Source organism: Moschus berezovskii, chromosome 11 (assembly GCF_049115385.1).
Source record: "Moschus berezovskii isolate FMDL1 chromosome 11, NW_MosBer_1.0, whole genome shotgun sequence".
Taxonomy (NCBI): domain Eukaryota; kingdom Metazoa; phylum Chordata; class Mammalia; order Artiodactyla; family Moschidae; genus Moschus; species Moschus berezovskii.
The window spans coordinates 41,439,817-41,453,231 of NC_142470.1; positions in this window are offsets into that span (position 1 = coordinate 41,439,817).

Sequence of the window (13,415 nt, forward strand, 5' to 3'; positions counted from 1 at the left end):
TCTGTGTCAAAATCCAGATTAATGGAGATACTTTGACTTAGAAAGAATTCTAGAGGCAGAAAAGTAAAAGGATTCTGATGGAGACTTGAGGTGGAACACTGCCCATGTACATGGAGGTAAGGGCTCATCACAGCTGCAGTTGAAACCAGAGATGCGTTGATCCTGCTCAGGAACAGTTCTACCAAGTGAGGCCACTCTGTTCCTGACATTTTAGAAATCTTCAGAGGATAGTCCCCTCTGCTGCAGCTGGTCTCAGCTCATGAATGATACTCATTATCCCCCTCCTCCCCTGCTCACTCTAGGTTTTCTCTGCTCTCAGTCAGGAGGTTAGTTTGCTTGTTGGAGGTGTCGTGTCTTCCTCTTTGAGGGGTCTAGTCTTTGGTCACTTTATCTTTGTCAGGTTGTGGTTGCTACAATTGCCCTTTCATTCCTGTCCTGGTCATAATGGCAGCTAGAGGTGCCCTGGGTATCTTTCAAACTCCATACACACTCCTTACTGCCCACATTATGGAGCAGCCACTCCAGCTCCTCACAGGGAATCTGATCAATGACTTTTGCCCTTTTGCTGCTCTCTGGATCACTGGTCTGAGGAGCCCAACATGACCAAGCAGTAATCCAAGCTTTAAATTTGAAAAACTCCTTACTGTGTCCCCACATGAAAACATTCCTCAAATTACCACTTCACCCCTGCTGAGACCCAGTGCCTCTAATTCAACAGAACCTTACGTGATCATATGGAACATACAAATTCAACAGTCCCTAGGAGATCATAGGCCTGTTTATTACAGCTATTGGGCCACAGCGCTATTTATCACATGCAGTTTTTTGCATTCACTTCATCCTGGAGAAGAGCATCCTGACCCTGCAGCTTGTGAACCCTGACCCAGCACTTTAGTAGAAACTTTAAGAGGACATTCTGATGTTGTATCAGTTCAGCTGCTTCTGCTGGCAGCCCCAGTGGATCCTATGATCCGAGGTTCCGTGTGCCCATCGTCCCATCTCTTTTACTGGATTATGACAAACACTGATCAGATGCTCATCCAATAAATGCAAAAATCCTGGTTTTTTTGTTAGTGGATGAGGAAGCATACTATTTTAAAAGGTTACAGTATGAGACTTTGACCTTGTCAGGTGACTCAGAAGGTTTCCTTGAGGAGGTGATAAATGAATTACCAGTTGAAGAATCTTAAGAAGTTAACTAGATGGAGAAGAATGAGAACAATGGTCCAGGCAGAGGTAAAAGTATAAGTGAGCATTGTAGGCCCAAGGAAACAAAAGAAGACTCCTATTTTTGAGTAGAATTTGAAGGTGTGTAGGGTAAAGCATCTGCCTACAATGTGGGAGACCTGGGTTAGATCCCTGGGTGGGAAAGATCCCCTGGAGAAAGAAATGGCAACCCACTCCAGTATTCTTGCCTGGAAAACCCCATGGATGGAGAAGCCTGGTGGGCTACAGTCCATGGAGTCACAAAGAGTCAGACATGACTGAGCGACTTCACTTTCACTTTCTTTCAAGTGTGAGAAAAGTATGGAGAGAGGGGAAGCAGGCCATGCAAGGACTCTGTGGGTCAAGTGAAGGAGCATTTATTTCATCCCAAGTGCAATGGAAAGCCACTGAAACACAGTACATGAGGGCTTGCATGTGTGAAGTTGGGGTATGGGGATAGAGTGAGAATCAATTCTGTAAATCAATTTTAAAAAGGTCACCCCAGCTTCTGTATGGAGAAAACATCAAAGTGGGCCAGAGAGAGAAGACAGATAGTTCTGTTAGGAGGCCACTGAATGGTCCAGGTGGGAGTTGATGGTGTCCTGGCTCCGAGGAAGCCTTTAGTATATCATATTTGCTAGAACTGTTTTATTGCTGTTCCATGTGGTAGAGGACAAGCTTGTGTTGGTTGGAAAGCATAAACTTCTTTTGGATTTATGTGGTTTCTTTGCTCTTTCATGAGAAAATGTGCCCCCTGTGAAGGCAAAGACTTGGAAAAGGAAGTAGAGGCATATCAAGCCTGATCAACTGGCACCTCTGCTCCATTTGAAAGTTTGGAACTTGGACCCCAAAGCATTGCTTTCTTAATCCAGTGCCGCTCACAGCTGAGTAGCCAAATCCACAGTAGAGAATGGATGGACTTAATCCAAGTCCAAGTGTGGAAGGGAAGGTTAGCATGAAGCTTCTCCCATTTAATCTCTAACCTCTTTATTTTCTCGGTGTCTGGGGGATTAAAATAGCTACTTCATGTTGGTCCTTTTACTTAGACTACATATGATGAATCACTAGACATACACACACCTCTAGGCACAAGATCTACTTCTAGATCTTGATATCCACTCTGCCCCCAACTCAGTCTTCCCACTTAGCTCCTTTCCTCCACTAACACAGAAGTCACATCAGCTCATGAACCACTTGCTCCAGGTCTTCTCCACCCGACTCACCCCACCCAGGCTGGGCTGCTGCCTTTCCTTCAGGTTTCCAGTATCCTCTCTGCTTCATTCCTTCTCCATTGCTCCCTGGAGTGGACTCTCTCTTGTCATCTACCACTCTCCCTGGGCTGCAAAGTCTCTGACAACTGGGATCAGCATCTCATTCACTTTTGTATCCTTCACACCTAGCATGGTGCTAGAAACTCAATTATGGACACAAATGATTGAAAGAGGCGTGGATTAAGGTGAATGTTATCTGCATTTAGATAAGGTACAGATACAAAAAGTAAGGTGAGAGGAGAAAGCTCATCTTGGGAAAGGCAGCAAAGTTTGTCCTGGGTTCTGGAGATGGGATAGTTATGTAGATGTTTGATACCCTGTTTGCTTCTTCACAGTATCGTCACCCTCTTTTTCTGCTGGATCCACTCCACCTCAGCAACTAACACCCCAGGCCACACCCATGACATCTTTGGTCTGGTTCCAGGGGGAGGCAAGTGGAGTTAGAGCTGAGAGGCAAGGTCTGGGGGAGGAGGGGAGAGAGGCATGTCATATCCCATTATTGGGGTTGGCTTTTCTGATCATGGGTAAGGATCCACTTTTTGTCAGCAAGGTTAAAACTAGGTACATAACCCACTGGCAGAAAATGAAGAGGAACTCAAAAGCCTCTTGATAAAAGTGAAAGAGGAGAGTGAAAAGGTTGGCTTGAAGCTCAACATTCAGAAAACAAAGATCATGGCATCTGGTCCCATCACTTCATGGGAAATAGATGGAAAAACAGTGGAAACAGTGTCAGACTTTATTTTTTTGGGCTCCAAAATCACTGCGGATGCTGATTGCAGCCATGAAATTAAAAGACGCTTACTCCTTGGAAGGAAAGTTATGACCAACCTTGATAATATATCAAAAAGCAGAGACATTACTTTGCCAACCAAGGTCTGTCTAGTCAAGGCTATGGTTTTTCCAGTGGTCATGTATGGATGTGAGAGTTGGACTGTGAAGAAAGCTGATCGCCGAAGAATTGATGCTTTTGAACTGTGGTGTTGGAGAAGACTCTTGAGAGTCCCTTGTACCGCAAGGAGATCCAACCAGTCCATTCTAAGGGAGATCGATCCTGGGTGTTCATTGGAAGGACTGATGCTAAAGCTGAAACTGCAATACTTTGGCCACCTCATGCGACGAGTTGACTCACTGGAAGAGACTCTGATGCTGGGAAAGGTTGGGGGCGAGAGGAGAAGGGGACGACAGAGAATGAGATGGCTGGATGGCATCACCGACTCTGTGGACATGAGTTTGAGTGAACTCCGGGAGTTGGTGATAGACAGGGAGGCCTGGCGTGCTGTGATTCATGGGGTCGTGGAGAGTCGGACACGACTGAGCGACTGAACTGAACTGCACCCATTGCTAGCCAATTGTTTGAAAAATAACTTAAAAAAATAAACTCAATTTATTTTCTTCCTCAAATTGGTATATATGGATAGGGTATTAGTTAAAATGCAAAGAGAAGCAATGAGAATATATGGAGTTTTCAACTCCCAGCCCTGCTTCTTCATACCTTAGGGATCTTGAACAAACACTGAACTTCAGGGAACCTCAGTTTCTTTGTAACTGGAGATGATGTTAGCTCTTTCCTGATAAGGATGTTGTGAAAATGAAATGAGATAATGCCCACTTCACACAAGGCTGAGCATGTGGTAAGCTTGGAAGGATGTTAGCCAACGCTATTATGATACCCACTCCACTATTCTTGCCTGGGAAATCTCATGGACAGAGGAATCTGGTGGGCTACAGTCCACTGGGTCGAAGAGAGTTGAACATGAGTTAGCGACTAAACTGGCACCACCAGCAGTTTGTACTACGTGCAAATTATCAAACATTATATGCGTTATGTGTATGTTTTAAACAGCTCCATTTGCTTAGGTGTCTTACTGTGGGTCTTGCCAGGACAAGGATTGTTCACGTGCTTGTTGTTGTTTAGTCCCTCAGTTGTGTCCAACTCTTTGCGACCCCATGGACTGCAGCACGCCAGGCTTCCCTGTCTTTCACCATCTCCTGGAACTGGCTCAAACTCACATCCACTGAGTCAGTGATGCCATTCAACCATCTCGTCCTCTGTCATCCCCTTCTCCTACTTTCAATCTTTCCCAGCATCAGGGTCTTTTCTGATGAGTCGGCTCTTTGCATCAGGTGGCCAAAGTATTGGAGCTTTGGCATCAGTCCTTCCAATGAATATACAGGGTTGATTTCCTTCAGGATTGACTGGTTTGATCTCCTTGCAGTCCAAGGGACTCTCAAGAGCCTTCTCCAACACCACAGTTCCAAAGCGTCAATTCTTCTGCTTTCTTTGTAGTCCAACTCTCACATCCATACATGTGAGAAAACTACTGGAAAAACCATAGCTTTGACTAGATGGACCTTTGTTGGCAAAGTAATGTCTCTGGTTTTTAATATGCTGTCTAGGTTTGTCATGGCTTTTCTTCCAAGGAGCAAGCATCTTTTAATTTCATGGCTGCACATGCTTAGATCTCTCAAATTATTTTGTGTATTGAATATTAAAATTCAGCCAATAAATATCAAGCTGAGCACATCTTAGAATAGGATCTTTATTTTGCTCCATTTGATTTTATCCTTTTAAGAAAAGAAATATACATTTTTATCTTTGAAATTAATTGAAACTGTGCTTGTTCAATTTGTTCAACTCCTCAAGTGGTTCTCAGTAGCATCATCTCAACTGGGAGATGTAAAATCAGTATAATTCTGCCTTCCTCCACTTTCTCTAACATGTCTGAACTTAGCAACTCAGGGGAGTGATGTTACTGCTAGGTGGGTAGCAAGACAACTGTTTCAGCTCCTGGCAACTACAGACGTCTATTTCAGGAAGGATAGAAATTGGGTGACATAAATCACTTACCCATAATGACATTTACAGATATTATTAGCTTTTTAAAAATGTGGTCCTTTTAAGGTTCAGACAAAAGATAGTGTTGTGCCAGAGAAAGCACAAGATTAGGAATCTGGAATACCAGTTTCAATCTTTACTAGCCGTGTGACCTTGTGTAAGTCTCCTTCTCACATTTTATTCTTCTATGAAATGAGGCTAAAATAATTCTCCATCTGCAGTGACGACTAATAGAGATTTTATTATTATTGTGAGGAAATTATATAGACTACTCAATCCTCTCCATGAAGGACAAGTTTTCTCAAGTGTTCTAAGGTTCACATATGTGTAAATATCAAAAGGCACTGAATTGATGATGTCAACAATGATGTGACCCACTTATTTTATACAAGTTGTAAAGTCAGTGGTGAGATTTTATGTGTGTGTATATATATATATATATATACATAAAAATATTTCTGTTATCAAATCAAAAATATATGAGTAATTAAAAATGGAAATAGTTTATCAAAGGACAAATACCTTCCAATGTACTAAATTCTTTAACACCAGAAGTTTATTAAAATGAAACAGGCTTTTCTTTCATGAAGGTTATAAATAATTCCCCTTCAGAATGAGTTTGCTGAATGTTAGGAATCTTACCTCTTACTTTGGGGGAAAAGAATCCTTTCTTAATACAATAATATTTTCACCTTTTTAAAATTCTTTCAAAATAGCTCAAATTTTCATTTCACTTTGAAATTCTGAGAAGCAATGACCATATTACTCAGGGGAGCCTCTCATCAGTAAGTTATCTCAAAGTCTCCCTCTCTCCTGGGAGACGTGCCTCTGTTATTCTCAGAAGTTCTGTCTCTTAGATCTCTTCTCTTGGCTGAGGGTATAAATCAAGGAGCCAGTTCAATTTGGAATGTAGGCCTTAGCTTTAGTTGCTGTAAGAAACAGACTGGATTATTTACAACCCTGGGTGTCCAGGTTTTCATCACCATGGACGGTTAGGTGTTTGAGAGCATTCACCTTTCAGATATCCAGAATACAAGCTGTTGATCCTCTGAGGATTGTAAATTTCTAGAGTTGGGCTTCATGGTTCTTGTCGGTGAGGCAAGTTTTATGATCACCATTACATTAGCTCCTGTGAAATGCTGGGAAGCTGGGAGCCTCCTTCCTATTAGGAAGCCTTGCCTTGACTTTCATACCAATAAAGTTGTTCTTAGACTAGAGTTCATCCTAATAAGCATCTTGAGAATTGCACCTGAAATAAGAAATATTTTCCCCTCTGTCTGTCCTAAGCCTCAGAATCTCAAGCAGCCTACATGCTTTGAATCTAAGACAAGGCTTCCAGCCTAACAGCTTTTTTATCACCTTCCATCAAGCGGAAAAGCCTCCAGGTGGATTAGGCAGAGTGTGTAAGAAGCTTACAAGGTAGCAGATGTCAAGCCTCAGTAAAGGTCATTCTATTAGGACTATTTCTCTTTCTGGGCACAGATTTCCTCCTGGACTAGTGAAGACCTGAGAAGGAGGACTTGATATTCTGCCACAAACCTTTGGAATGCTTAGGGGAAAGGGTTATGCATGACAAATGTGCACACAGTTTAAGGATCTAAGCTTCATAGGGGCAGCATGTAAAAGGACAATGGAATACAAATGGGAAAATGTTACTTGAGAAATCTTTCCAAGTCAGACACACCAAGTATTACTGGAATGTGATGGTATCGTGGTTTCTGGATAAAGAATCTTTCTCTCATACAGAAGCACACATTTCTTCATCTGAAAAGGGAATTTAGAAATCTGCATGTGGTTCTGTCTGATGAAGAAAGATTTAGAAAAGCTCTCCACCATTTCACCAGGATTAAAGTATTAAGCGCTTACCTAGTTGAATGCACAATAAGTTGCCGGAGTGACGCAAAGCAAATGTGCTAAAGTGAGGGAAAAAAATCAGCTTTAATAATCTCTTCCTAAGAGCCAAGCTTCATGTTGTGTTGGTAGCCACACACTAGTAGAATTGTCTTAGGGATGTAAAAACTCCACATAGGGTGTTGGCTTAATACTTTGACTCAGCTGGGTTAAGTGAGTTTGGCCAAGTTGTGACTGTTGATGTGTCACTCACTCTCCAGTAGACTCTTGGAGTAATGTGATTAACCCCACCACTTATCAGTCAAAATGACTTTCCTGTCACAAGTACAAGTGCCAGCATCATATCAATGGATAGAGGTGAAGTAGGGTGCGTTTCTCAAGTTGCTTTAGTCAATCAGTATCCGGTTGCATAGCCCTCTGTACTTCTGGTCTCAACTTTGCCAAGAAGTCTGGCCTTCCAGCAGACAACCTCAATTAATGTCAAGTACAAATGGGTTCTCTATAAAAGCATTTGACTATGTCATTGCCTAGATCTTGACATTTGTGGCCAAATTTCCAGTCTTCCTGTTGAATAGCTTCTTGTTGGAAAATATCAAAAGAAAGCTTGGGGGCGGGATGGGGGGAGACATAGACTTCAGAGTCAAACTATTTCCTCCCGCACACCTGAGTCATGGGTCAAGGGTTTTACCAATTTCCTTTCTGGGGTTTTTCCTAGGCTCCCGTCTAAGAGTTTAGTGGCAGACGGGATGGAAAGTAGAGATGTGGTTCGGAACTCATTTGTATTTTTTTAATGTTGGAGGTAATCTTATTGCCAGGCATTTCCATTCACTGTCCCCAAATAGAAGCAGTAATTTCTGATGAAGCAGTAGTGGTGGGGAATGTCTTTACATGGCAATACAAAACCTGTTGCAATCTTGTGAGCCTTTGGAGTGTCTTGCTTAAAAGGGTTCTTGTCATTGGGAGTACTCACTGGAGCCAAGCCAGTTCCCGGGGGAAGGCTGGTGTCTGCTACTTGTAGAGCTGGCTGTCAGGTTGGTCCTGTGTGTTTGTAATTAACTACGATGTCTGGATGTTGATGGAGTGAGTCTGGCCAATGGTTTCCTCTCTTTGGAGGGGTTTTCTGGCTAGCTCGCCTGAGTCAGAAATGCCAAGTTGGGAGTTGCCTGGAGACTCCGGAGATGCAGATTTGTTTGGCTGAGCTCCGATTGTGAAGCCAAGCACCGAGAAAGCAGATCAGACTTAACCTGAATTATAATCAGTGGGCTTCTCCAACCATTTGGCTCCTCCGCTTTCCAATGTTATGTTTAATGTTTTAAAGCATATTTAGTAAACATGTCACTAGCAATTGTCAGTCCTTAGTCTCTCCCTGCTCTTTGCTTAATGATTTTTCCTTTTCCTTTGAGTTAGCGTGGTAGGCTGCTTTGGTGGTGTGTCTGTGTGCGAACATGTATGCATGTGTGTTTCAGGCTAAACAGATTGGAAGATTTGTTTTTACTAGCTCAGTAGCTTGTTTATAGCATCCACTCCTTATGAACCAGATAAATAATCTGAATTGCTCACTTTTCTCACCAAATTTGGCTAGCTCTTCTCTCCTGAGAAAGCTGAGCTTAGGGTGCACATAAATTACTGCAACAAATTTTGAATTTATAGACTTATGCAAGGTCTACTCTTTCCCCCCCCCCCCCCGAATTAAGTTCAAAGAACAATATTCCTCTGTATTTAATCCATTTAGAAAACCACACTTTGCCAAATGGGAAGTGGTTTCTCAAGTTTTTCTTGTTAATTCTTTGAACATCAATACGGGATGAAGTTGGGGTCCTTGGTCTCCACAGTCTCTGCCTTCCTCTTTCTCTATGAATCCTCCCTACATATGCCTTTTCCTGCAGTTATTTTCTAGCTTCTTATAGATCTCAGAATATCTTCTTTTGCTTCATGCCTCTTTGCCTACACACATGTATTCATTTCCTATAGATGTTGTAACAAATGACCACAAACTTGGTGGCTTAAATAGCAGAAATGTATTCTCTCACAAGTCTGGAGGCCACACATCTGAAATCAAGGGTCAGCAGGTTCACACTCTTTCTTGAGGCTCTAGGGGAGAATCTGTTCCAGGCCTCCTCCAAGTTTTGGTGACTGCCAGTATTCCTTGGCTTGTGACAACATCCCTCCAATCTCTGCCTCTGTGATCACATTGCCTTCTCCTCTTCCTCTGGTTCCCTTTTAAAAGGACATTTGTGATTTAGTACATTTAGCATTTAGCACCCACCCAGATAATCCAGGGTAATCATCCCATCTCAAGATCCTTAACTTAATCACACCTGCAACAGCCCTTTTTCTATGTAACATTGACAGGTTTTTGGGTTTAGGACCTAGCTCTCTTTTGTGAGGGCATTATTCAGTATACCATACATATCCCTGGGACAATCTTCCACTCTTTTTTCCCCTTCTTAGATTGTCTCAGATTAAAGAATCTTATTTTATTTTATTTTAAAAATAAATTATAATTTGTTGAATATTGGTATATTTTCAGAATCACATACTTGGACTTCACAGCAATATTAAATTACCATAAAAATTCCCAAACTCTTTTTCTTCTCAAATCTTACCTTTTTATATCTTATCATACTCATATCTTTTTTCATGTAGTAAGCAGTTTGAAGTTTGAAGACTGCCACTAGTCCACAGGCCATAGTTTGAGTAGCTCTGATGTAAAAAGACTATTGCTCATTCAGGAACCCCTTTTCCCAGGAATCTTTTCTAGCTCACCATTCAGGACTTGAGTTTAATGACTCTGCCTCCTGCTCCTGGGGTTCCTAAAATATGGGATTCTGTTCTTCACTACCTAAGTTCTTCATTATTTGCTTGATCCTCTAGCTTTAAGCTCCTTAAAGGCAAGAACCATACTTTGGTGAACCCTGAGCCTAGCATAGATCTTGATGTGTAGTAGATGCTCAGTAAGTATATATTTTAAACATATTGAATGAATGAATGAGAGAGTAAGATGCACACGGAGTGTGGAGATTGGCTCCAAAATAAACAGAAAAAGGACTTATCTTGGGAAAAAAATGAGGCTAAAGAAACAGAAATGAGTCTAGAATGGTTTAGTAGATCGCATAAGTGGTTAAATTACCTCCCATCAAGAAGGGAAATCTATTTCCTTACTCTTTACATCTGGGCTGGCCTGATGACTTGCTTTGACCAATAGAATATGGAGAAATGTATATGAGTTCTGAACCAACATTCAGAGGCTTCACAGCTCCTGTTTTCCTCTGCTACCATATGTACAAGGCTAGCTTAGCCTCCCCGGAGAAGGCAATGGCACCCCACTCCAGTACTCTTACCTGGAAAATCCCATGGGCTGAGGAGCCTGGTAGGTTGCAGTCCATGGGGTCTTACGAGTCAGACACGACTGAGCGACTTCACTTTCACTTTCATGTGCTGGAGAAGGAAATGGCAACCCACTCCAGTGTTCTTGCCTGGAGAATCCCAGGGATGGGGGAGCCTGGTGGGCTGCTGTCTATGGGGTCGCACAGAGTCGCACACGACTGAAGCGACTTAGCAGCAGCAGCAGCAGCTTAGCCTCCCAAAGAATGAGAGACTTTGCAAAGAGAGATACTGGACATCCATCTGAGTTCCCCAGATATGTACACAAGCCCAGTCAAGAACAGGTAAGCCCAGATCAGTACAGAAGAACCACCTAGCTGAGCTCAGCCTAGACTGATAATACACAGAATCATGAGATCATCTATTTAGAATGATTTTTTTAAGCCAAGAAGGATGGTGGTTTGTTATTATATAGCAAATGCTAACTGATTCTTCAGAGAGAAATGAAGAATGTGGCATGAAAGTTATTGGACAGTTGTCTTCTAAATGCACGCAGGGCAGAATAGAGGTGGATTCAAATTGTGACAGGGATGTTTAAGATTGGGTAGTAAAAAGTGCTTTTCCTTTGCAGATGGTGAGACATTGGCTTACCAGTTATAATTTGGGTCTCTGGCCATACAGCAGAAGGGTGATAACTGATCCATATGGAACTTAAGCCCGACACTTACTGTCTTCAGAAACAGAGTCAACAGGCAACAGTTGATAGTGGTGCAGTTCAGCTCAACTGTATGAAAACTGGCACTGAGTTTAACAAATTTGCAAAGAAGACTAAAAAGGAAAGAGGAAAGCAGTTGAGAAATAAGATTTTGATTTAGATAATTCCAATTGAACTTCTCCCTCTTCAGGACTCATTTGGTCCTTCTTTTATTAATCTCACCACAAATATGTATTATGTACCTTCCATCTCTGAGAAGGCAATGGCAAGCCACTCCAGTACTCTTGCCTAGAAAATCCCATGGATGGAGGAGCCTGGTAGGCTGCAGTCCGTGGGATCGCTAAAGGTCGGACACAACTGAGCGACTTCACTTTCACTTTTCACTTTCACACATTGGAGAAGGAAATGGCAACCCACTCCAGTGTTCTTGCCTGGAGAATCCCAGGGACGGGGGAGCCTGGTGGGCTTCCATCTATGGGGTCACACAGAGTCGGACACGACTGAAGTGACTTAGCAGCAGCAGCAGCAGCAACCTTCCATCTGCTGGGCACAGGGCTGGGTACCAGAGAGTCAGTGGTGAATAGAGCAGACACAGACCTCATAGATCTTACAGTTTGGCAGGAAAGACAACCTGATAGGCAACTATTAAACTCTGACACTTAGACTTTTTGCTTTTATTAGACACATCAAGCATACCTTTTTGTCTTTATGATGCATGCCATTGTGTATAATCAGCCTCCATCAAGCCCTAGGCATATGTATCTTTCAGCATAATGCTTAGATTGCTTCATAACTAGTCTGAAATCAGTCATTTGAAATTATGCATCACAGTTATTGATGTGGATCATGACTGAATCAGGGAGAGTGGAGTCAGAAGGTGTGAGAAAAGAAGTAACATATCAGGTGGAGGCTTTTATGGGCTTACAGGTGAGCCTATTTGTTCCAGGCTACGGTGCACATTTTTAGCTTCTGCTATAAAACATCTGAGGCCTGGAGATCACAAATCAGATATATTGCATTCAACGTTAAAAACATCTCATAATTTACCACAGTAAATCAATCAATGTTTTCCTAGAAAATATTGGAACTGAAACAAGAGTTGAGTGAAAACAGAAAAATCTCTAGAGGTTTAGTTGACTTGAAGGTATTTCTTGAAATATTGAATCCCAGGGGCTAAAATACTGTATTAGAGAGATCCTTGAAAGATGTTTTTCCAAGTGATGGAAAAATGATTTCCAGAAAGTAGTTTATTGCTTGGTAGAAGGAACTCATTAGTCAGATCACAAGACAGGTAGCTTTCAATTACCTGGGGGCCAATTATTCCAAATCTGTGCTTCTTTGATGCTTGAGTCCATTTCACCACACCACAGTCCTTTAGGGTTGCCATCTAAAGAATTGCTGAGAAAGGGAGAGGACACGTAACTCAAATTAGCTAAAAATTAACAGCATATAAACTAAGGTGCTTTTTAAAATTGCTTTCTGAGAGAGTGCCTTCTATCTTTCTAACATGGTGATCTTGTGGACTGTATTTTCCCCATTATCCTTGTCCATATTTACAGCGATAGATAATCAAGAATAGGTAACCAGAATAGAGTTTTTCATTTCTCCATTAGTTTTTCTTGTATCTTTTAATTTTTAACATAACACTCCCCACTCGTCAAAGTGTTTTCCCTCTAAAAAAGTTCTCAGGGAGGCAAAGTAGAAAGACTATAGGACTGTTTACTAGGAAACAGACGTCGACTTTTGGCTCCAAGATAATCTAACTTCTACATTCTTAGTTTGCTTCTCTAAACATATGGACACAAAATATTTCATTCTAGTCTTTGTGGTGGAGAGGTGTGTGTTATGCTAATCAACCAGAAGGGATATACTTTAGAGAAGTTAAAAGCACTATGTAAATGTAACATCATTTTACTCTTGAAACTCTTAATGTTGTACTCTTTAGAAACTACTCCTGAAACAGCTCTCCATTATGCCTAAGGGATGAGGTCAGGTTGTAGAGGGCTGTCTGTGGGCTCTTTGGGTCCATGTTTGAAGGTGCATCCCCATCACCACTGAAGTCTTTCTTCTTCTTTGTCCTCACAGCTCTCCTTTCCCAGGCTGGCAGTTGTCTACTTGTTGGCTCTGCAGAAAATCCAATTGTTCTAACTTCTTAATTCACAGGCATGACATTAAACTTGAGAATTAAAAGATTATTTCTTCAAAGTCACAA